Genomic DNA, 26,661 nt, shown 5'->3' with positions numbered 1-26,661 from the left:
GAACCAATGCATTTTGGAAAGAAAGCTTTTATGTTTGCTAGCCCTATAGATTAGAAATTGAAAAATTTAAATCCGGAAATAAAAGTATTAAAGGCAATTTTGTTTTGTTCAACCAACAGTCAGGTTTGGTGAGGTTCTTTCGACTTTCCGAGTTGGAAATCCAACTTTAAAGAGTGTTCCAGTTGACATTTCGGACTCAGAACTCATAAATCCAGACTTCGAGCACCAAAATGTTCTAATAAATTAGTCAACTTGTCTGCTGTTCTGCCAAGTCTCAAAAAACAGCATTTCCTGATCTCAAGGGTCTATCCTGGTAAAATTAAGTAAAAAATAAATAAAATAATTCCACCATCTCAAACAGACACAGGGAGCAATTTTCTCTCTCAATGGTTCAATTCTTTGGAGACTTTTACATTTGCTGTTTGTTCCAAGGAGATTTGGATGCTCTCCATCCTTCCCAGGGATGAGAATTAGAGGCGGTGAGGCGGTTGTGGTGGATCCGTTGAGGTGGCAACCTTCCGCCGCCGAGTGAATGCCTGTGACAGCGCAAGTCCTATTTGGCTGACGAGCAGCGGGGAAGCAGGTGGGCAGGCTGAGGCTTATCTGCCAAAACAGCCGGGGTTACACCACACCTCCCGCCGCAAGAACTGCCACGACTCAACGACCACACGCAGGGAGAATGAGAGGGTAGCAACAGGAAGGGAGAGACGGGAGAACAGAGAGGTAGAGATATAGGTTCTGGGAGGAGATCAGCCACAAACACAAAAAGCAGGAGAATCATTAGATCCTGTGAGCTATAAGAAGATGCTGTAAATAGGGACAGCGAGAGAATACAGGTAGAGCATTGTAAGTGTTTGAAGTAGGGTAGTGGTGGACCTTCTATGTCAGTGCATGTTATTTAACATCATTTTCAACACTGGTTCCAAAATATTACCAATTCCTGTCCTGATGTGCTTTTTTTCAATACCTTAGAGGTATATAAACATACATTGTAATGCATTTTAATACCTAAAGAATATTTATTCAGGTCAAGAAATGTTTGATCAAAGAATAAATGATTATATTCAATTATATGGACAGATTTTATTCAGTACTTAAAAAGTGATGAGGTTTAATATTCAGCCCTGGTCTTCATATAATAACATTCCTGGGAATTCAACCTTTCAAAATACAGATTGCAGTTAACACTAAGCAATATTATAAGAGTAAAATATTGTGTTTTTGAAAAATAAATTACTTAATTTCAATATTAATATACTGTGGGAGCTGTCTCATATTGTGCGAGAACACTAAAATAAGCTCAGAAAATGAAGTCCCTTAAGAGGAACAGCACCTTAAAGACCTGGACCTACATTTCGATATTTCCATAAACAAATCCCAGATGATATTGGTTCTTCTATCACAGTGTGGATATTGATTTATTGCCCAGCTGTAGCTTGGAGGAGGCAAGAGAGAAGGGAAACAAAGAAAAATAAAAAAAGCAAAAGAGTGAAACAGGAAAAACCTCAGTCCTCTTGTGCTTTCTCTACCCGTCACCTGGAAATGACACCAGCCTTGTTCACCTGTATTTGCCCCATGAACTTCTCAGCTCCAACCTCACTGGAGCCGATCGACTCTGCTGCAACACACAATCATTCCACCGGGGGTATTACACCATGCCCAAAATCATCTCTAAGTCCTCTGAGCTGCTGACTTAGCAGCGCCAGGCTCACTGTCAGGGTGCTCTGCTGGGCTTTTGTGAGGAAGTGTGAATGTGAGATCCCAGGTGTCACTTTAATTGAGACTTTGATATTGCCGTCTGAGCGAAACAAGAAAATTGTAGGGCAGGTATGGCAACATTATACCTGAGTGGGGACATCTGATTACACAGTGGGATAACTCTAAATGAAGGCCAACAAACAAGGACTCTATACTCTCCTACATGTTTCATTAATGTGCTCCCAGCTCCCGTTTCTTATACCACAGAGGGGAAAAGGCATTATCCAAACAGCTTAAAAAGACAAAAGGGTCCATCTCCAGATCTGTCCTCTGCATATAAACAGAGGCTCCTCCTTCTGCAGTGTAACAACATTACAGCGGTCCCCTTTCTGATTGATGAAAGTGCCATGTCTGCAAGCGCCTCTTTTACATAGCAGAGAGCCTCCCCTGGAGCCCGCAATTCATCATCTGACAGTGGGACGGCTGCATTCATCTTAATGCATTACAGACCCAAACCGGTCCGAGGTCACACACCGCTGCCATGAATCCCTCTTTCTGATTCTAAAAGGGGAGGAGAGATGAGATTGCTGGGGATCGCAGAGAGATATGAGCGGAACAATACTGTCGGTTTAATGTTTGTATCACCTTACTAACAGTACCTGCATCAGCACAGGCCATCAATACAGCCTGCCCTAAGGGACTGGAATGTTTTAGCAATGTTAAAGGATAAATCCACACTAAAACACTTTAACCCCTGTGATAAATGACTACTGGCAGCACACTTTGCATTTCTGAGCCATCTTTGTTGTAAGACGGTGTTCCAGCATTAAAGGCGGACTCCACCGAGTTTACACATCAACATCAGCTTACTACTCATGAGGAGTATTTAGCAGCATGTGAAACATTTCTACGGTTTTCTGCGGCTCTGGACCAGCTTTGTCGAGTCTGATGATGGCCGTGATGATGTTATCTTGGACTGGGTTTAGACTACAAATTTATAACAGATCCTGCGTTAAAAACGTGGAGTTGGACATTTACCATGAAGGGAGGGTCTAATGAAAAGGTATTTTTGTTTGCACTATGGAAAATATAGGATCTGGTGTTTGGGGAGCTCGACCCACATCAGGGATAAAAGTCAGGATATTTTTTTTGGTCACTACTGCTTTGCTTTGATTTTGACAAATCTTGTTTTAAACCTGTGGTACTAAATCACTGGAGGTTCCAGCAGATGACTGAGCAATATTGGCACCACATTGCCATTTTTCCAGCACAGTGTTTCAGACCAGAGAATAGATCGGAGGTGGAGAACCATGAAGAGGCTCAGATTTACCCCCATTTTCTTCCACTGCTTGCAAAGGTTTGAGCCTGTCAGAATTTTGTGGGATTCTGGTGAGAGCCGTGCAGGATCAGTGAAAGTTCCTGTGATTGTTGCTTCCAGCCTAAAAGGGCTGACCAGCCATGAATACATATATCTCACAACATAACAAACACGTCTTTAAGCTGTTTATATTCACAGTGACTGAAAGCACCTTGATTGAAATCAAATATACGCTCATTATCTTCAGTTGTTGCACCAAAAGAGTCAATTACTACCGTACATTACAAACAGCATCACAAAGTAATGAGATCTAACAATGTCAGAAGATTAGATTTTTCCTTTGATACATACTGTACATGCCTGCTCACTCTATTAGAGCCTTCTAACCAGGTGAATCAAGATGCAGTTAATGATCCTTTCTTAGCCACAGTGTCTTAATCAAATCCTGTCATAAAGAGGTTTAAAAGCAGAAGCAGAGGAGACTTCAACACATTCAGGAATAGACTAGGAATAATTGAAAATGTGTGAAATGGATAAAAGGTCCAAATATATTGCCCTAAAAAGAAAACAAACCATTCTTCTTTGTAGCAATGTGGACTTTTAATTCAAGACATTTCCCGAATACCAAAATCTTAATCACAACTCCAAACCTGTAATGCGCAACGGAAAAAATTAAAAAAATGAAGGTTAGATTAGAAAATGTCTGAGTGAAATTAATTCTACCTGTCAAAACTACTTTTTGACATTCCTTCAGTTTAGATTTCCCATCAGTCTGCAAAGCATGTACAAGGTAAACTGTGCAGTGAACTCAATAGTTTGAAGGCAGATCTGAAGCCTACACACTACTTATAAACCACAAGATGTCAAGGTGTCAGAGATGTGGTGAATGGAGGAGAAATTGCTGCTTTAAGAAGTATACTTATGCTAACGATCCTTAGCTAAGGAATGGAAAATTACCATGACGACTATAATCAAATTAACTCGGGTCATCTGTAGGACACTACACAGCATTACCCTGCTACCTATGGCACAGAATAACAAGGACACTAAAGCAAAGTGTTTGCCTCAGCAAGTGAGCAAATACTTCTTTATTTTGTTGCTTTGCCTGCTCTTCTTGGCAAGTTGGTGGGGGTAATTGGCATGCAAGCTTCGGCAGGGCGGTTAGATGAGCCAGGTCCCGAGCCCGGGCAAAAAGCACAACGGCTCCGCTGTGCCCACAAAATTAGTTTAAAGCTGTGATTCAGCAACAGGCTGAGACCTGTACAGTGCCACTGATGCCATCCATCACTGCAAATCCATTTCTCTGGCAGAACAACTGAGCCACACCATCACCCCCCACCTCCCATACACAGAACCGCACAGCAGCAGGTAGAGAGAAATTCAAGAGATCTACCAATGCAGGTTTTTTCCAATCCAATACTGATGTTGATGTTTTTTAGCTTAAGTTGCCGATATATTTAACAATTCTTCTGGGTCTTCAACCATCTTCACGCAGAAAACTGTTTTAGTATTCAAACTCTGTTCCAAACCTCATGTGCAACACCATTTAGATTACCAGGACGATATTTACTTAATCTAGGAATGCACCATTCCTACTTTTTATCTTCCAATACTACTTCTGACATATAAAACTGGATGCCACCACCAAATATCAATCTGATACCAGTGTTTGGGATTATTTTTGTATGAGTCAATTACCATGAGGCTGTAGCTTCAGATCAAGGTTAACCACAGTGCTAACAGCTTAAATTAGTGCAGTGATAAATCATGGTAGAAGACAAAATTGAAATCAGGTTTTCTAACATACCCACTATACCGTAATGTTGCTGTGGTCAGGGAGAAACTTCAATCATATCAACGGCAGCTCAGGTCAAAACCAGACTCGATTATATCAACTTACTGGTCTAAACCCTACTAAAGACAACGGGGGGGGTTGGAGTGGGAGTGGATGCCTGGGTTGACTAGCCATAGTTCAACTATGTGAGTAAGTCAGTGTTGGCGTGGGAGGAAGACAATGGCTGGGATAAGGGGAAGAATCTGAGGAAGGGGGGGGGTGCCAGCTGATCGAATCTTCTCATTAACTTTGCCCAGGCCTGGAGAGAGCTAGAAGAGGAGGAGGAGGAAGAGGAGGGAGGGAGGATCGGTTTAATGAAGACTCCTGCCGCGAGGGTTCGTCTCGCCTACTGTGCGGCCCTGTGAATAAGCCTGGCAGACAGATGGGCTGAGGAATTGATCAGTGGAGACAATCCACAGAGACCTGCACAGACTCAGAGGCTGTGTTTTAGTTGAGGTGGAGTACACAATCAAGGATATCAAAGACGATGAAATGTCACTGGAATTTACTACCAGTGGGAGAAAACTCCACCTACAGTAAGAGGCGCAAATGCACGGAGGCACATATTCTAAATTGGAGTTTCATTTGAACTGACAGTGAGGGAGGGGCCCCAAACATCAAAACCACATCTCACATGCACACACTTATTATTTACCAGCCTGGCACATCTTGAGGTCTGAAAGTGATAGAGGACTGCTGAATCAGTCCTTGAAAGATCTGCCCAGACCTCTATTCTAAAGCCGCAGACATCTAGAAATAGAGGCTATTCGGTATCTTGGCCCCCGTTTCTCCGTTGTCCTTCTGAGAGCTGTCCCACTTTCAGCCCAGGCTCTGTGTGGCATCTATCTTTCACACGAGTGACAACGCCCCCCAACCCCGCGCTGCCACTCTCATTTTCATCGTCTATTGTTCCAGGCTCAGAGATTCAGCCCAGCACAGCAAGCCCTGCAATTCTGTCATCTCCACAAGCTCAATACTGCCTGCATTGCTGATAAGCAGCCAAACACTGAGGTGATGAATAAATCACAATACAGCATATACACACACTTACTGACACCAGGAGGAGGCCTATTTATTTGGTGTATTTTGGGTTATTTTGAAGAATTATGAATCAAATCTGGTGTACAGCTTCATGCTGTATCATTTGGTTGAGGTTCAAAGATCATTGCTGGCTCTAACAATGCGTGTATCGCTCTTTTCCTAAGTGCCATCCACACAGAAAGGCACTGAACAAAGCAAAATATGTCAGCAGTCTTATGTAATAAAAACTATTTATCAATCTGGTTTAAAAAGATGGTCTCCGCAAACAGATTTATGATCCATAATGAGCATATTTTAGATCCATAAACCAACTCCAGTGCAAGTTTTATCAATGAAGATTAACAGGAGGGAAAAGTGAAGCTCTTTCTGTGCTCTGAATAGGGGCAAGAATTGTACAGCCTTCTTTGTGATTTTTCGTTTTTCTCCTGCTGCCTGCCTACTTAACAGATGTAGTTTTTTTCCATGTATCAAGGAGTGTTCTCTATTTAATATATTTAGGCTAAAGTTATAAAGACAGAAGCATGAGTACCAGCAGAGAACAATAATATACTCCTCAGACCCACCATCCACGCTCCCTTTGTTGACTGTAATTTTCTTTCAGTTGTACCCGCTGTCCTGCTCATCATACAACTCCTTCTGCTCAGACACTAAAATTATCAGCTGCTTGTGGATAGCAGTGATGGGCAGTGAGTGAATACAGATTTTTCTTTTATTGGTTACTTGGTTGCAGAACTAAAATCCATAGAAAAACTTGAACATCCATGGTACCACTGCCAGTTCTTGTCTGTATGGAATTTTAGAAATATTCAGTGTGGAAATTTGCCACTTAGGATGTGTCTAAAATGTGTTTTATGGTGGTGTCTGCTAGTGTAGAAGATAGCAGCAAGCAAGTAATTCAATTCAATTCAGTTTTATTTGAATAGTGCAAAACCATAACAGAAGTTATCTCAGGACACTATTCATACAGAGCAGGTTATGAAAGGTTTTACATTTACAGCTCTAAACATAATCTCTGTGGTCAGTTCTGAGAGGAAACCTTCGGTACACATGTTCTCAGATGCAGCAACAGCAGTTTGGAGCTTTAAATAAACAGTTGGAATCGAGTACTAGCAATGATATAATGGTGGCACGACCTACAGTTTGACTACCGGTCAGACTTTATCAGCAGTCTTAACTAAGTCACACAACCACCTGCAAAATCTCACAGATCTCTGGGGAGTGCAGTGCAAAAACAATATAACAATGTCCATGTTTTTATTTCCACAGTACAAATAATAATTACATCCCAGCATGCATCTCTGTTCTGAGATTAGGTTGTGGGTTTGTGACAAATGTATGACACAAGGAGTGTAACCGACCTGGTAAAGAAAGTGCATAGAGCACGATAGATTCTTGTAGTTAGATCTGTGGTGCCCCGGGGGCTCAGACACCTCCAACAATTCAGGCCTAACACTGTCACCATGGTTACCACTGCCTGACACCTCTGGCAATGGCAAATAGACTGACCACAGTGGAACATTTGAGACGACGCTGGCAGAGCCTGTGTGCATCGTCACACAATAAAGACCTCAGGGCATGAGGGACAGTCACTGAGAGCCAGTTACATTTGGAGGAAGTAAAGAACTTCATGGACAAACACGACTCAGGGTGAAAAGGGGAACAGCACTGGCAGGGTGTCCATCTCCAGCTGGCATATTGTGGAATGTTAATTAAGCCTGCAAAGACAAGACACCTCCCTCTTAAATGTCACATCCTCACGAAGAGAGCGGGGAACATCGAAGGGTTTCGTTGACTTCTGTCAGGCAAAGGGTGCCGTGCTTTGTTTGCCTTTCCAGTGGCAATTTCTTTTCTGTTCTCTTTACCCCGAGCATTTTCTCTTAACATTCTCCTGCTCCTTCTCTCTGCCCTTCTGTTATGCTGTTTACTCTGTGATGAATGGCTCTATTTCAAGTTGAGCTTTTTTTTTTTTTTTTTTTTCTTTTAGCTGGAATAGATTACAATCTGTGCAATTGTGCGGAAACAAGATTGATCTCGCTAAAAAACACTGTGGAGGGGGCAGCAGAGGAAGCAAAATATAGACTGCAACAGCACTTCACTCTAATGTAGAAATTTTCAGACCCATTTCTTCGATGAAGGCTTTTTAGACTGCTATGGCTCTTGCAGAAACACGTCTTGATAAGGGGGCTGGGAGGCCAGTAGAGGGGTGTAAACAAATTTTGTGGTGGTTTGTAATGAGACATGACACAGTGAGAATACTGTGGCCTTTTAAATGGCAAGCCTCGTTATCAGCCTGGTTTCATAGCCTCAGAGGGGCAGAGACTCAGATAATGGGGCATTAGTAATGATGGGTTGGACAGGAGACCTGCTGTAGCTTAATATGAGAGGTTGCTCAAGCAGTGAGTTCATGTAACAATAGACCTTTTTTTTTAACAGAGATGCTGCAATACTACCGTGAAGAAGACCCGTCATTACGCCAGCTTTGTCTTTCACACTGAACCAAACAACGCCGGCATAACGCTGCTCCAGTGCTTGTTATTAGAGAGCATGCTGGCTTCCCAGAAGGCGTGTCGTGTAACGAAACAGCTTTGGCGTCGACTGTTACTACTTCCACTGCTGCCTTAATGGTGGAACAACATCGCCACGCGAAGCGCAATAACGCTGCAACAGTTCCCCTCGAACAGGCTGAATAAAAGGAGCTACTGAAATTGTACAAAGTGAGTGTGGTTTTACCATCAATATGAATCACAAGAAGTTCATTGTGAGCAATACTTTCCTTAATCAGGTTTCTGGCTGAGCTTGTTACAGTCTTGCTATTTTTCATGATTTATATTTAATATAGTGTCTAAAGAATGGCCTACGGTACCCATTGAATATTAAGCAATACCTAAAATTACTTGAAATAATAATTGCCTTCCTCACAATTCAACCAAAATTAATCACATAGGACGAGTGGATTGGAAAATGAATCCTTCCTGCTAAGGTGAGAAAAGAACTGCGATTTTAAGAAGGGATTCAGGGCGGTTTTGGTCATGACAGTTAATATGAAAACTAAAGAAGTAAAGTTTTTTAATAATCTATGTGGGGGCACATTTATTCCAGGAGGGAAAAAAAACGAGTTTATGTGCAATTCTTTAATTAAACGACTTACTTAACAGAAGGAAAGGTTTTGGAGGAAGGTGGAGGGGTAGTAGGCGTTGTCAGTGCAATAACTCACAAGCCTTCAGGTTGCCTCTCCTCCCTTTTCCAGGAGTAAAAGAGAAATGCTCTTATTCTCCAGCTGGATGCCAGGGGAGAGTGAAAGGACAGGGGGAATGAGTCTTACGGAGCAGTGGGAAAAAAACCTGTCCAAGGTCTAGGGAGCTGAATGGTTTACACGCTGGCTGCCAGCTTACGTTTCGTCTTAGTGTCACAATTTGTTGGGGAGCATCACGGACGCTCTAAAAAGAGCGGGCTCTCTCCCAAAGCCTCCCCGGCGGCTGAAGAGTTGCTAAACGTCACTCACGATCATTCAGCCACCAGGGAGAGGAGAGAGAGTAAACAGAGGGGAGGAAGGAGAGTAAAAAAGGACAAATGAAAGAAAGAAACAGAGAGACAGTGACAGAATGTGACAAAGAGTGGGAGGAAGGATAGGGGGTTGATGGTGGGACAACCAAAAAAAACTAACGGGGGAGTAAAAAGTAGAAAGAGAGACAGAAAGTAAAAAAATTCTGATGCATGCTAATCCTTGTCTCCTGTGGCGCTCTGTCTAATGTGAGAAAAGGCTACTGAGCTGTAGAGCTTGGAACCGTCAAGGGATTGGACATGTTTGCTCGCCGAGCAAAGCACAAACAACAACAGGCCATCCTGAAGTCTACCGGTTTATGGACATCTTACGGCAGTGCCCAGGTTCTGCTGCCGTGTTCACAGTTGGAACAAAGACAGAAAGAAAAGAAGTTTGTTTCTGTCAAACTGATGCTGTCTACAGGATCCATGCCTACTCTCATCTTTCCTCCACCGGTAGCAAAGAGCGTGGGAACCGCTTTCAGAGCATTGTGCAGAGGCGGAAGACTGACCCCGCCTTATCGACCAGCGCTCGCAACGCACATCTTCATGGCTGATGTGGCCAGCTGCCAAATGTACAGTGCCTTTAAAACAACAACTATTGATTAAGATAAAACTATATACATATTTCTCCCCACCAGTGGTGAAACTATCAGAACTAAAGCAGTGTTTACGTAACACTGCTATTAATCTGGATCCTTCGGAGTAGAAGCTGCTCTTGCTCACTCCATGCAATCCTTTTATGTAGGGACTTATGGCTGTTACATATCTTTACTCGGCATGCCATAGGTTACATTTTTAAATTAGGCTTGGTACTATTCATTTCCTGTGATGGTTTTATGAAAATAAAAAAAATAAAAACTACAGCTCCCATCATGCTTTCAGTGATCCACATAGGAAGTGAACATGTTGCCATGGCGTCAGTCTGTCTGGACAGAAGGAAGCGTGTGCTTCGGCGGCATTCACACAAAATCCAATGTGGCTCCTTCCCACAGGGTTGTGCGGAGGCCGTGTATATTTTTATGCTTTAGAACATAACCACCGTAAAACAAGTAGAAAATAACTTTTTATTTCCCTGACTCACTGCTTTGTTCTTGCTAACGCCGCTCCCTCTTCCATTCACCTCCTATCTCACTCAACCACCGCTGCTCTCTCTGCCTTTAAAGACACACCTTCAAACAAGGAGCCCAAAGATGCAAATCCCTGCCATGCTGCACCGAGGCACTGAGTCACACCGAGTCAAGCCAAGCCTGCACATGTGTATGGAAAAGGACTGAACAGCTCATTTGTCGTGGTTGCCACAAAGAGCCACCTACAGCCCAAATGTTTCTCTCTCAAACGTGTCAATCAGTCTTCAGATTTGTGTCTGCAGAGGTAGTCGTGTGCACCAACGCAGCTTGTGGGAGTTTTCCTACAGCCAGAGTGAATGACAGCGAGGCACTGAAGAGACCCCTTTCTCTGAGCTGACACCGCTGATTTGAATATCAAAACATGATGTAAAACGGTGATTAAAAGCCAATTACTGCTCGTGTCAATGAAAAGTCAATTAAGTGTTTCAGGGGCCGTGAACGGGTTTTTGCCAGGGTAATGACAGTGGGAGCAGAGAACAAAGGGGAAAAGAAGGGATACAAAGGAGAGAAGCAAAGGGGAAAATGAAAGAAAGCGGCTGAGGACAAACACAGCCAGGTCGGGGCGGGTGCAGAAGACATTGAAATTAATGTGTGAACATCATCTGCTGTAGAGACAGGATTTCTTCCATTCCCGTCACCATGCAGTCATGAATTATGAACAATTTGCTTAAAGGCAGCATTCAATTAAGAGTCAAATCCACTGGGAGTGTTGAGCGGGAACGTTTTCTGACAAAACCTTAAAAAACAAAGCCACTCGTCCTCTTATTTAAATGACTCCATTATAAAGTCCTAGAGCCCCCCTCCTGGCCAAGTTTCAGTTGATTGATCCTGCATTACTTATTTATATACAACTAATGAACAGTGAATATGTAAAACAGAGGAAAGCAGGGGCAAAAAAAAAAAAAAATGTATTCAAGCATGGTGCATGGTACAGCTGCCAGGTTTTTGATCATCCGCCTGGAGCCTGCAGGAGCAGCCGTGTTTGCCATGTTGAAATGCAGCGGCGGCGACACGCTGCAGCAGCCTTAACACCCCGGGAGACAAGGCTGAGGCTGAACATGCCGCTGCCCCAACGGGCTCCACCGACAGGAAAAAATAAATAGCTAAGAGGCAAGCTAGTGCTGCTTAACCCTGTGCTTTAATTATTGAGAAATGCCTGCAATTGCCAGAACGCACAACACTCTCAACTCAAGAGGCTTGTTAGGGAGTAATGAAGAGGTTTGGAGCGAGAGGGGATCATTTTAGAGAGGTGCCAAACTGGGGTAGATCTGTGTTGAGAGGATCTGTGTTGGTGCTTGTCCGCCTCTTCCTGTTTTTGTGTAATGAAAGGCCGCAAGAAAAGAAGAGTAAAGCAGAGAGCTTGAGACCGGTCTTTAAATGCAATGTTACTCTACAACTTGGCAGTCAACCATTCCACTCTCTGCCTCAATTTGCTGTGTCGCTCCATCCATCCCTCACTAATTCACCACCAATAAACTCGTGCACACTATCAACAGAAATGCATTCCACACACACTCACACTCACACACACACACACACACACACACACACAGTATGCAACTGTAATCAAGCATTCCAGTTTACAACGAGTTTACAACGGAGTATTTTTCCAAGATCTAACCCTCTGAGACGGGTCTGGCAATAATGACTGGAGTTATTTAAAGGAAACATTTGACAGTGTATCTGTTGGGGTCACTGACACTGTGAGGGCCAGATGGTCATCTAGTCTGGCTTGTCCTTTCTCAACAGCCTTTGCCTCTGTACCCAACTCGTTCAGAGTTATTTCCAGGATTAAGTGCTGGATTGTTGTACTTTGCATTTCCTCTACATGAACTCTTAGCTGTCCTGGCCTCTCTCACACTCTGAGAACAAGTAAATAAATTAGGAGTTTTGTTACAAAATGCTGCTTGCGAGAAACCCTGAAAGCGGTGTTTATCCATCCATATGATTTTGCACAGCAATGAAAGGAGTAGGGATTAACCAATCAACCGACAATCGATCATAATCACAAACTGGATGTTTGGTAATCGGCCAAGAACTGCTTTAACTGCTGGCTCGCAACACATGCCTAAACCTTTAATTTATGTGTGACAACAACTGAATACAAGCTTTTCATTTTAATGTTAATGGAGTGGGCACAAACCCTCATAAACTGGTCTGGCTGTCAATGTGCCAAGATTGTGCCAAGAGAGAGACATAACTTTCTTTTGCTGACCAGTGCTGTTTGTTAGTGTTTTATTGTTGTAATTCTTTGCCATTTAAACCTTTAATACAAACTGGCAGCTAACATATAGTAAATGCATCTCAGACAATGTCCTATAAATTTGTTTTCCAAAGCTTTTTGCTGCCTCATTGAAAATCTTCCTGCAACTGGAAAACATTTAAAAACCTCAACCACCAAGCACACACAACTATGATACACAAAAAGCACATGCTTAAAACAATGCTATAGTAAGGTTTTACACTTAATGTGCACAACGTCCATTTTTGCTGTAAGTTCAGGTGAAATACTTCCTTTTATCAGATTTGGGATCAGTCAATCACAGTGTTACAATCACTAGAATCAGCACCATTAAAGTAGTATCTGTGCATCCTTACAACTCCAGTGCTGTCCCTATTTTAACATGTTATCAGTCGAGGATGTATACCATGTACTCTTACTCACCATGTTCAAAGCAGCCACATGTCATCCCAACTCTCCATTCTTCTTATGTTTATATGTGGAACAATACATTTTCTCTTTTGAGGTATGAAAGAAAAAAATACAAAAAAAAAAAACAAAAGATTGTTATTAATAATCTGTGGCGTATATATTGTGGTTTTCAATACCCGCAAGTATTTGCTTTTGTGTTTTTCTTGCAATTAGGTTAACAATTTAAAATGAGTGCTGCATCTGTTAGAACTCAGACTGGAAAAATATTACCTGTTTATTACCTGGCAGCTGTACTGACAGCCGATGGTTGTGGGATGAATGGGTGAGGAATTATAAAACAACAGAAGACAGTTGCATGCAAATGTATGACTCTTCTCTCTCTGTAGTTGATGTGTGATCATGTGCACGTTCCCCACAAACCAAACACGTCAAGAGAGCAGACTAGCTGGAGCTCAGCTTTTGATCGTCACTGTCTGTTCTCTGGCTAAACGAGCTTTGATGAGAGGGGTGGGGGAGAACAACTGAGAGTGTGAGTTGTTTATACTGCTCAAGAGAAATTTCATTTGCTCACTTTGTAACAGTTTGGACAGTCATCAGCGCACCAGCACGCAGAAGCCACGCAATATCCCCCACACATCATCAGTGGTTTTTGAACCAGAAAGTGGGGGGTTGGTGTACAGAGAGGGCACTGAAACTGGATTTTGTTCCATTATGCATGATAACAAAAGCCAGAGACCCGTGGTGTATTGCGGTAAGCTGCTGAGACTGTGGCCAAAATGATTCGGCCACAAGGAAAAATTCTCAGTGCCTGCTGGGCCAAACCTTAAAAACGCTGCATGACAATCCATAAATTCTCTTCTAAGAAGAGAGAGTTCACTTCTAGCTGAGGAGCTTCAGCATGGTTCAGTGCCATTACCATTTGAAAGGGGGGAGAAGATGAGTGCAGTGGCAGGGTGGGAGATAGACCGGCGTGCAGAAAGAAAGGCTGAAGGGGAGTGCGGCAAGAGAAGAGCGGCTGACTTGTTGAACTTGGCGCATGGATGAGCTTCATTCGTCAACAGAGCACTGGAGCTACTCCCTATTCAGGTTTTGCCCTTGAGACAACGTTGGCCTGGCCTGAGTCTGTATTATGCAGTTGGAGACTGTATCTGAGCTTGTGTGGGGAACTAAGAAGAGACTGTAACAACTTTGGGGAAAGTAATCCTCCCACTGTGCCAAACTCATAAAAACAAACTCCCATGCTGCACTTTTACATACTTCTACCAAACAGTAATACGAGACAAAACCCCAATAAAGTTTGGATTTTAAAATATTCCTTTATTGCTACTGTGTCCATTTCCTGAATTATGCATATGACCTTTGGGTAAGATATAAAGTGATGACTAATTTATGAGATTATGGGACAGTAGAGTAGGGCCCAAAGGAATAAGCAGCATCAAACATATATAGTCTTTGTGGGGGTATACAGTGCAGTCCCAAAGCAGTAACATTGTATGGCTCTGTGAGCCTGAAAAATACTGGCTATGATTCGAGGGTGTTTTTGGGTGAACAGGGTAGAACTTGTAGTCCTTTTTGAAACACTTTCCTGCAATTTTAGGATAACACATCCAAAATGATCCAAAACCAAGCCATGGGTTTTTATGGCATAAGAGTTATATGTTCTTCAGAGGCTGAGTCACATGACCCCAATCTGACTGGTAATGTGTTTCAAGACCAGACAACAAAAAGCCCCCAAAACAAGGCAAAAGTGAGGACAACACAGGCCCGTCAGAGCATCACCAGAGAAGACACTGGAGTCCGCCTGAAGCTCATGGTCAATGTATACAATTCCAATGTGCTGGAGTAGAGAGCCAACACAACAGAATAGACTTGTTGTTCTTACTGCATTTTATGTGTATATAACCTGCATGAACATAAAATATGGACTATATAATAAGTAGAATTTCATGCTGTGACAATGTTGTGTTTCTTTATGGAACAAAACAATAACACACCCACACAAAGGTGTATCTCGAGGACTTGCGTTTCCATACAAACTACTATTCAGTGACAGAGAACACCGAGTACCTACCCACTACTGAATACTTTCTTCATACACAATCTTAGGTATGCCTGCAGTCCTGGTCCTAGTGGAGGAACCACAATGACGGGTCATTTCTGAGCCACCGTCTGTGAAATTGTGCTTCAAATTGAATTTTGGGCTTTTATGAAGGAAAAATGAACAGAAATATCAACTTTTGAGAAGCCAAGAACCCTCCTCAAACTGAGGGAATAGAAAAATTAAATTGTGCACTTCCCTGTGTTGCTTTCTCAAAAACCTGTTTTTTGCCCCCCACACTGGGGCAGCCAGGTAGGTTATCACACCTGCTGGGTTGATGTTGCTCACTGCCGGCAGTCCCTTACTTCTCCCTTTTTAGCACAGTTCCACGCCCGTTTGGAACCGAATGGAGCTACACACACACACACGTGCACAATGACACACACACACACACACACACACACACACACACACACACACACACACACACACACACACACACACACACACACACACACACACACACACACACACACACACACACACACACACACACACACACACACACACACAAATCTTTAAATTTAGCCAAGCTATTTCATGGAACACTGAAGCACAAACAGTGAGCACAGAAGGCAGAGTATATGCTGCAGAGTGGCTAGTGATAACAGTTGGTTGGTCTACAGTGGAGAACATTTCCGGAGGCTTTGGGTTACCTCTACGGATTGATAGCCACCGTGCATCATTTGGTGACTCATTTCAATGCCAGAAAAAAATGTGGCGTTTTCTCAAAATGACAGAAAAGCTTTTTGAAACAGAATTTTGACCACAAACGGGCCCCCAGATTTATGCTAACAGTCTTAACAGCTTTTTAAAACCACGAGTCGCACTTCCTTTTAAACTATAAAGAAACAGGTACAGGAATATGAGGAGCCTTTTAAGACCCCTTCCAGACTTGTTTTAAGACAGAAAAATACTCTGCTTTAATTAATAATTTGTGTCTTTTTTTTTCCTTCACCAAACAGTTCAATTACCTTTCCTCTCCTTCCTCTTTCTCCCTCATTGAAAAACACAGACTCCATTAATATGCAAGTGTTTTTCTTTTTAAAGGTTTAACTACTGGACACAAGATATCACTGGCATAAGTTGGAGAGATCCCGCTTGGCTTCCAAACTAGTTGTGATTTCATACAAAACCTATTTGTACATACTTGGATTAAACTAAATTCAAGGTGAGTACTGATGACAACTTATGCACGCACATCATTCTGCACAGTTAAGCTCAAACAAGTGACTGCAGTATCAAAATCCTGTCAGGGATTCAGTGCCACACATAAGGTGCAACTTCCAAGAACTGGTTTGTGACTGGTAACACATAGGTGTGGCACAAAATACATGTTTTAGCAGGAAAAAGTTTCCAGCAAACACTCCTTGAGGAAAGTGAATGACTTATGACGCCTCCTGAGCAGAAAAGTGAGTGTTGATGACTTGATCTGATGAGTATGAACAATCCGGTGTTCTTTAGCCCTCGGTGTTGACAGGAGGTTGGGAGCCAAGCACCGGACAACACCTCAGCAAAAGCATGCTTGACAGGGCAGTGTGAGTGTAATAGATTTGAAGTTCTCCACTTGGAGCTGGAGAGTGTCGAATCACCATGGAAACTGAGAAGGCTGTTTGGCAGGTTTGAGTGGCTTTTGGTTTGAAACACTTTTTCCGGTTAGGGGCTTCAGCTGCGGCGCTACTTCTCTCACGGTTCTGAAAAACCTCCAGTTGCAAACCGCTCTCTTTCTCTGATCATACTCTTCTATTTCCTTCTTCCTCCCCAGCTCAGTAAGGCAATCATCACAGCCCCGCGGTGCGAGAGCGTCTTAGCTATGGCAGATAAAGGCTGGGAGATTGTCAGTAATGACGGGTCCACCAGCGCTGAAACTTCCCAGAGCTGCTTGTTTCAGCAGTAATTACGATGGGGGAATGGTGCACCGTGACTGGCTCTAAAAAGCTTACCGAGCCTTTTGCTTGTGATGCCATGTCAACTTTTTTACAGTAGGCAAGTCAGTCGGATAAGTAAAAAGGGGACTTAAAAGCTAAACAAAATGTGTGAAACAAAGAGGTAAAAAGCAGAGGCGGCAGGCTCGGCACTGAGTAATGTGGAGGCCCGGGCAGGGGGAAGAGAAGAGAGGGAAAGTGCTCTGAAGTCTATGAATAGGGATGAGATTGGATCATTGGTGCTCGATGTTCTCCAATCACAGCTCTGTTGAAGAAGGTGGAGAGTGAAGTGATAAGACAGGTGAAAAGGAATACAAGAGAGAGCATAGAACAAATAATGGGGGAGGACGATGGGTTCCAAGAGGCAGGAAAGGGAGTGATTGAAAATAACCGCAAACAGGAAGAAAGGACTGACAAGTGTGTGTGTGTGTGGATGTCTGAAAAGGCTCTGCTGTACCACGAAGGAAAAAAATCTATCATCTTGCTTCCCCTGTGTCACTTTCTCTGAAGCTGGCCCTCAGTAATCACCTTCTTCACCCTCTCAACTGCTTCATCCTCGCCTCCTGTTCTCATCCCATCCGCCCACTCTCATCCCCTGATCTCTGAGACACACATGCGCTTATGAGGAGAGCGCTTAACCCCCCTCTCCATGGATCTGCCCGGCCCGAAAGTGTGCGCCGATGTGCAGAGAAACTCAGGGCGCAAACGGCAGCCATGAAGAGAGTGCTCTGCTTCTTCATCCCACTGTTGGGCAGAAATTGGATATTGAGTGCAGGGGCGAAGCCCGCTGAGGAGGCATGAATGAAGATGAACAAATTTCAAACAACCACACACACAGAAAGGTATGACATGGCTGATATTATTGAAAATGGTAAGAGTTAGAGGTAGATTTAGTGAACTTGTCCACCTGTGTCGGCTAGCATAGAGAAGTCATTTATTATGGGTCGGTCACACAGTGCAGTTACGGGATGAAGGTGGCCATGATAAAGGAGCTGCTTCAAGTCAGGCTGTTCTGAAAAAGCATCAAGATAATTGCATTCATTGCAAGAGCAGAAATGAAAAACTAGGTGATTATTTACCGGTTGATATGGATATAAATATACACTCACTGTGGAAAAAGACCCCATAATGCTCCTAATGCCTTTCCGTGCATTTAAATCCTATAAATGCCAGATGATGGCATGTTTTACTATCTCACTGCTGAAAGCTTCTTTTATGGGTGGAACAATTTACGTGCCTGTAGAGACAAATTTAGTGATGAGTCAATTAATTGTTTGTTGTTTGATAGGGAATTAAAAATGAATTAGATTAAGTAAGTTATCAAGGTAAATGCCTTGGATTTGGTACTACTCTGTTTAATATGATTGCAAACAGAATATCTTTGGGTTATTGACAGTTGGTCAGACAAAACAATTTGAATACGTCACTTTGGCATCTCGGTACTAATGATGTGCTTTTTTTTCTTTTAACAAACAATTTATCTAAAAACAATTCACAGATTAATAACCAATTAAAATAACTAAGCGTAGCACACAGAATTCTGTTTGAAAGGTTTTAAAATCCTCTTCTACTGAATGTCATCCTGCTGCTGTGAATCATTGTCGCTGTACCTAATGTGTTGATATGTCTTTGAAAAAAATAAAGGCCAGATAAATCCTTGCCACTGTAACACCTGCAACAATCACAGAAAGACACATTGATTCTTTAAAAGCAGAGGGCATCAATTTAAGCATCTTAATTTGTCAGCAGCCAGCACCTCAATAAACAAACTCTATTAAATCCAAGCCGTGCACATTTACATTCCAGCAAAGAGCTTGCAATTACGCGTTTAGATGGCATACGTTGGCAATTAATACAGCAATCTTTCTTAATGCCCCACCTAGGGAATTTGTAAACATCAATTATAGAAATAAGAGCCTCTCAGATAAACAGCCTCATGCTCTGCAGCAGTCGCAGCATGATGTTGGCAATAACATTTTTTTTTTTCTAAATTTCATTGGAAGCTAATATGTTACATCTCCAAATCAACCACCTCCACCAAATCATTTTTCAGAGTGAAAGACATTATGGTGGTGGGTGGTGAAAACTACCTGAATCTTTGCAACTAAAAACAGGCTGGCTCTTTCTGATGGATATGTGAGGGGAAACGGTCTTTAAAAGGTAAAGGAAACCACCCAGCTCCACTGCTCTGCTGTCAATATGACTAATCAGACTGGTCAGACCTGATTATTCCAACAGCTCCTGGTCAATAGCCACATACTCCATCAACTGCACCCATAAACCACCAGCTTTTTGAGTCAACAGAGTCCGTGTTCGATATCGTCTTCACTGACCTGCGGGTAATGAGACGAGTGGACTGGAAACCAGGACAGGAAAAACTCAATAATCTGTTGTAGGGTTCCAACTAACAATTATTGATTCAACTGCTGAATATTTTCTCCATTAATGGGTTTAAAATGTCAGAAAATACTGGAAAATGTCCATTATAAATAATTTGTTTGTTTTATCAACAATGAAAAACCAAAAAAGGAATCACTAAATGTTTGGCATCTTCCTTAAAAAGTGACTTACACGATCCATCCAACTCAAATAATTTAACCAGGATTGACATGGACTGATGGGTAAAGCAGTTCCAGCCGGTGCTTATCAGTTGACAGAGAATGTCGATAATTTATCAGATGATCACTTAGAAGAGTTTCTGTCAGAGTGAGTTCAATACTTTGGGATTTTTCAACTCAGACATCAGTCTGTAATTGCAATCGTTGCAGGCCTAACTCTGATACAAAAATTTAAACAAAATAAAAAATGGAGAAAGCCCATTTCTAAGATTGTGCTCACAGGCAGGTTTGCAACTTTTGTTTACAAGCCGTTGGTCAGCGGTTACAAGTTAACTTTTCTGCTACGGTTCAGACGAAAGTAAACACACTGCAGGTCTGATTGCACCCTGAGCACACTGATATCATCTACAATCCATTTTAAGTAAGCGGCACTAATAACATAAGTTGAACTGAATAAGATAAAACTCAATCCCAGCTGCTACTAAAGAAGCCATATTTAATGACATAATCCTCCTTTTTAAGCTTAAATTAACTAACCTTTACGAAGGGTTACCCCAGGGTGAAGCTTTAAATGGCTTATTGACATCTCACGCTCACATGGTAGAATGTGTGTGTGTGTGTGTGTGTGTGTGTGTGTGTGTGTGTGTGTGCACGCACTGAGGTCTGATTGAGTCGCCATACATCGACTGCACATTTTCTGAACATCAAGAGGGGGAATAACGTATAATCCCAAACCCCAGGAGTCCACTTTAAGTAATTACAGTGTTGCACATGCAGATGAATCTGTTGCACAAGTGAAATGGCAAGTTCGAAAGCTCTAAGACATTTGCAATCATACTTCATTGTAATCAAGGCCTCAGATGAACCTTTTGAATTGTTAAAGCAATTAAAACACTTGATTAGATGTACTTAAATGGTGAGACAAAATATAAAAATAAAAAAAAGAGAAACACTGGGCATAAGAGGCTAAACTGTGTCTTAAAAATATATATGGACACAACCACTTATTTTATAAAAAACAAATTATAGGTGCTCCTGCCCCTTTTTGGGTGAAAAGGTTAATATTAGTGGACTTTGTCACTTCTATTATTATGATGCTCTGTCTTACTTCTACTTGGGTGATAGCCATGCTCTCAGTTTTGGTACTACAGTTTCCACAATGCTTTGAGGGATATAAACAGGAAACATACTTTGGAAGCTATGGATTCAGTGAGTTAGGTTCCAGCCCATTTTTGCACCTATTGCTATTGTAAATTGGCATAATCAAAAGTATGCTGAAATAGCAAGAGAGAAACTGTCGAAAAATTAAAAACGTGTTTCAGATGTTATAAAGACAACAGAGTGGACATCAGATACAATGATATGCTTGGAAAGCGGAAGTCAAACTAAATCTATCTCTCAATAAATATGTGTATCGTGTCGTAGAAGTAGTAGAACTTTTGATACAAACTGCAGAAGACGCTTTTTAAGGATTTTAAAGTACCTGCAGGTCTCTGCACATACAAACACTGCCACACACTCCTAGAAGGACATAAGAGATAATTGAGAGGGATCGTGTTTGTATGAGTCTCTACATTGTCTTGTAGGAAAATCCTACTCATTCTGCCTTTAATTGCCTCAGTTGGCTGCGTCACAGCCAGCGCCGCAGCCTTTTAGTAGAACAAATGAAAACCGGCATCAGATGATCCAACACAAGGTCTCTGTTAATAAATAAACCCTTACATGCAAAGTTCCTTTTTTATTTTACAGAGTCAGAACATGCTTAGTGCTTATCAATACAGCACAAAGCAAACTGCCGGCACAACCAACTACACACCATTGTGGTGCACACAAAATTTTAATATCAGAGAATTTCCTTCATCTGGCATGAACTCGCTCTATTCTTACTCCGCGTCGTCTGAAAATATAACAGGGGATCGGCATCCAAAGGCATTTCCATCAAATTAGAGAAATCTGTGGTAAAAAATAAATATATAAATAAATAATTGGACCAAATTTCTGGATTAATATAACGGTCCTGAATTGAAGATTAATGACAGAGCCCAAATCCTGGGCATGCAGATATCCTGTAAATCTAGCTGAATCATTTCCACTGATAAAACCTCGATAAGATTAGTCCCAGACAAAAGATAAGGTAGAGAAGAATTTTCTTACAAAGTGAATGAACTTGTCAGACTAACTTTGGGTGATCGGCTTCTCCTTGTACTGTGGATCCTGGCAGCAGTAAAAAAAAAAATAGTTGCAAGACTTACCATGGCTGCAGACCTCTTAGTGTTTGTAGACGGGAAGAAAAACTATGAAAATGTTTGAGCTTTTCGTGTTTTACTCTGAGACATGCTTCAATTTTATGTGTCGCATCTTGTTTGTTCTGTGCTATTTATAGTTTTGTCTTTGCTTAAGCTCTGTCTTGTGTATATGTTTGTGTAGGTTGTGTAGTTTTTGACAGAAAAAGGATAAACCAAGCATTCACAGCTAGACCCAAAAGCTCTGCATACATCACCACCAACTGATCTTCAGAGACTGTCCATGGCCTTGTCTTTCCAATCAACAAAGCCTTTCCCTCGAGACCACAAAGATCACCTCAGGAATGGCACAAAAAAAAGCTGAGGTGAACCCCTCGCAGTCTTTGCTTGCGGTGGACCTCATTTTCTCCCACCTCCTCAAGTCCCTGTATCCCTGTAACTTTGAAGTCCAGCCAGCAAAGGGCTTTGAAAAAGCCTGCAATCTCCCCACCATGACCAGGCAGAGGATTAGCCAAGCCCTGCAGGACAGAGTGGAAAGAGGACGGAAGAGGGCTGGAGGAGGAGTAGCGCCATTTCCACAAGGGCCGTGTATGTGCAAGCAGCTCTCCCTCCGGCCAGAGCTGTGGGGGATTAACAAGCTACTAAGGAAGAAGAAAACAGACCTCCAGCCCCTTTTTCATGAGTTCCGAAGAAACCAATTTACAGCTGAGAACTGAGGGGGGCCGCTAATTCTCTCCAAAACCGCCTCCTGTTTAAACTCAAAATCTTTGTTGTGTCACTCACAAAATCTGCTTTTGTGAGACGGCAGACAGTTCCAGGGTTCCCTAGTTTAAAGGAGGAATGCATCTACAAAAGGTCTCAATTATTGATACGGGAACCTCGTTGACTCAAAAGTAACATTTCAATGGCCACAATGTGGGCAAAAAAAAGCAGTTAAGCTCCTAATCTCACCATCAGACTTGATAGGATCAGTCATGGGGGAAGTCACCCTGGAAAGTTTGTTTTCCCTTGTGAGCCAAAACAACAGAGATTATTCCTCTTTTATCAATTCTGGGCGCCAATATTGGCTTACACTTTGGGCGGTAAATATTTCATAAATGTTCTGCTCTCAATACAGTTTTAAAGTCATGCATTCGCTGGCGCTCAACCAAAATGTAATAAAAGCAGAATATAAGCCGGATATAACGTGGTTGTCAAGTGTACGCTGTCTAAATGTGTCAGCTGAATGTCTAATGCAAACAATCTATTATTTTAAGCGAAGAGACGAGGAGAAAGGGCCTTTTTTTTTAGAATCTTCTCTTACAAAGAGTCTGTGAGGTTATGGAGCAGTCACCAGTTAGGTAGACTATTGAACAAATTGCTGGCATGTCTCTTTGAAGCGTCGCTAAATCTACAGCATCAGGATACAATAAGACAGCACTATCAATAAGTAATAGCAACTTAGCTTACCAGTGAGGTAGCAGGAACAATGGGCCTTGATTTTAAACAACACTGCTACACTGCTGCCTCCCCATCAGTGCTTTTCAAGTAATGGGGTCTTTTGTCTTATCTGTGACTGAAGGGAGCTTGAGGACTTTGCCCTTCATCCCTTTGTTGTTACAGAGTCTCTTGTGGAAATGGAAGATTGGGCCATAGGCGTGGGTGTGCGAGGAAGAGCTAGGCGGCCATGCAAGCACATCAGACTTGAGCGGTCTTAATAAAGCTTCCCTCTATCCTCCCCAGAGATCTCCTCACCCCAATTATACGCCTGACACCTCTACCCTCCTCCAGCTCCTCTTATTTCTCACAGCCCCCACCTCACCATCCAGTTCCCAGCTCTGATCATGGCTCTCCCTTTGCTGGGCCCAAAGCCCCAGAGGCCTGCACAATATCAGGCTGCTGGTGGCGTTTGCTTCACAGTCTGCTGCCTGAATTGCATCAGGAACGTGTCTCTTTTGGTATTGACAAAAGATCACAACTGTTCAGCCAATGACCGCGTAAACTTAACACACACAGAGACAAAAGTCTTCGACAATCCACCAGAGAACTCAGTCTGGCCAAGTGACGTCATAAGCACTATATTTTGTAAAATTGAATCAGGTCATTTGCAGCAATTGTAATGCTCATTGTATCAAACTTGTGACCGGTCCATGTCATCCAAGCCAATAGAAAAATTAAACACACACAGTGAAGTGCAAACCTGTGCAGGCATGCCTAAGACGTTCTCTGAAACACTTACAAATGATCAGAAGATCAGGTCTAACAACTCTTCTACCGTGATGATCAATCAAAAACTGAATGCACGCTCATGTCATCCATGTTCACTGAAAGTTGGATGACAGAAAAATAATCAGTAACAATTTTGGTAATTATCATTTTGGTCATTTTCTAAACAAAAATGCAAGACATTGTATGATAGCACATTGGGTTTTGGCAAGTTTGGCTTTTTGTTAATTATGGCTTACTGGTTGTATTTGTATGGCCATTTTGACAATTTTCTCACAAGTTATACACCAACTGATCAAGAATGTTGTTCTTGTTGAAGAATAAGAATGTCAGATATAAAACTAAACTATTGAAATGAGCTTAGATAAGTCTGTCATGCTTAAGTAAAGTTGCACAGACTGCACCCTGATAATCTGACCTTTCTGCAACAACAAATTCTCAAACTTTACAGGTCAACAGGTTACCAGAACTTTTTCCAATTAATACAAGCTTTGTGAGCCCATCAGTCTCTTGTTTACAAGCCATGGTTGACTTGCAATCGAAACAGTGTGAGCCAAAACAAACCAGATTAGAACATGCCTAAAAAGGTCAACTTCTCTGGTGAGTTACAAACCAAAGAAACACAGACATACTAACAAGTCTAACAACAGAACAGCTCATGAGAAGCACATTACAAAAACATGGGGCTGCCACTCCTGCTGTATTGTCTATTGTCACTAGTTTTTGAGACATTTTTGCTGGTTTTACCGTCAGATGCTTTCAAGGTCACAGCAGGCCTGCATCTGGCCAGCCATCTGTTTCCAGCCATCCCATGAGGCGTCCTGTCATCCGCGCTCCTTGGCCTTGTCCTCTACTGTCCACATTCAAGCTCACTGGGGAATGCTTGGCCAGACACAATAGCCTCTCAGTGATTCTACAGGTTTCTGATGCATTTGTGCAGTTGTTTCCGCTTCGACTACCTGACAACCTCGCAACAGAGCTCACCTCACTGGAAAACCTCAACCAGGTGTGCACGCTTCATTCGTATGCAATGTACACACTGATCATGCAGTACTATGGGTAGTCACGATTATTTATGCAGCAGAGAAAAACACATCTTTAGGTATTACCTATTAAGAGTTTAATCAAATTCAACAAATCATCAAGACTCCGTGGATTGATATTTGATTGACAGCAACCTGGCAACCTAGGTAGACAACCCTACAATTGTCATCAGATTCATCAGCTGTCATTAATTAGGCCTTGCAACTTCAAACCAGTGATAAGAGCTTAGACAGAAACACAAATACAGAAATCTCTCTGGAAATAACCAAAACTGATCCAACGTCTGAGTTCACGTAGGACCACATTGCACTTATTTACAAACTGATTGAAAAATGTGTTTTCAGGGACTTTCAGGGTCCAAGTTTGTCCTAAAAAATCTTCATAAAAGTGTGGCAAATATTTAAAAGCGAATTCCTGACATTTGATTAAAATGAGTAGATAAGTAATTGAGTAGACGATATCTAATTTAAAAAGCTGCTTCAGTAGCAGTATTACCACAAAGAATCCATTAATTAAGCAGTCTCTGTAGATGTCTCCTGTAGACCTTACTCCGTCACATTACATCCAATTCAATTTAAATACTGCATGTGAAAGATCAGTGAACAGAGACTCCAAGCCTCCCCATATCAAATCTTCCAACTTTTAATTACACAGGATCCACTTTAGAGAGAAACAGCATTTGTACTGTACCTTAACTTTCCAACAGCGATCCACCAAGCAGGTAAGTATAGCAGGTTGGTACAGGCTGGGTAAGGCAGCAGCTGTCAGTGTGTCTGTGAAGGAAAAATAAAGACATCACTATAACATCTGTGCCTGTCTATGACATAATGCAGGACAGCTTCCAGCGAAGCAACCTAAGCCTCTACGAGTAGTCAGAGCAATCACGTTGCATCTTTCTTCAAAGGAACCCTAAAAGTCCAAACTACACATAATAATGTCAGATTATTATTCCTGGATATGAAATTGACTTTCATCAGGAAAACCAAATGACATAAAACGATTAACCAGTTTGCTTCCACTCTGAGAAAGAGATCGGGTTGGTGATGTTTGCATGAGAACAGGTTGCTTTAGCAATAAGTAAACAAAATCTTTTGACAAATCCCAGAGCTCAAACTAGTGAAATCTGATGACGGTATTTCAGCTCACAGTCTGCTCTGCCAATCTGCTCTCACGAAAGTGTCTTCACCTTGCCAGTGCACAAACCTGCACTAATATATATCATATAATAATATGATATTACAAAAAAAAAACATTTCAACTGCAAACTGATATGTTAAAACAAAAAAAAGTGACAAACTGACTGGGCATGATGAGCAATTTCCCTCTGCTTTTGAAGAATCGGAGCCCTGAGCATATAGCAAATGTATTTAATTT

At 42.1% G+C, this 26,661-nt stretch overlaps 1 protein-coding gene across 5 annotated transcripts in view; it reads right to left on the bottom strand.

The window, feature by feature from the left end:
* The window catches only part of sema6e (sema domain, transmembrane domain (TM), and cytoplasmic domain, (semaphorin) 6E), a 147,670-nt gene that overhangs the window by 103,980 nt on the left and 17,029 nt on the right, over nucleotides 1–26,661 (bottom strand). For 4 of the 5 annotated variants that reach the window (XM_051405911.1, XM_051405916.1, XM_051405917.1 and 1 more), the window contains exon 2: nucleotides 25,978–26,060. The exons of the other annotated variant lie outside the window; for it this stretch is intronic. The gene's annotated coding sequence lies outside the window, so the exon portion shown is untranslated. The remainder of the gene's footprint in view (nucleotides 1–25,977; nucleotides 26,061–26,661) is intronic. 5 annotated transcript variants of the gene reach the window in all.

This window comes from Dicentrarchus labrax, unplaced genomic scaffold, assembly GCF_905237075.1.
Source record: "Dicentrarchus labrax unplaced genomic scaffold, dlabrax2021, whole genome shotgun sequence".
NCBI lineage: Eukaryota > Metazoa > Chordata > Actinopteri > Moronidae > Dicentrarchus > Dicentrarchus labrax.
Note: the sequence above shows the minus strand (reverse complement) of the source record. Positions and strands in the feature narration are given on the sequence as shown.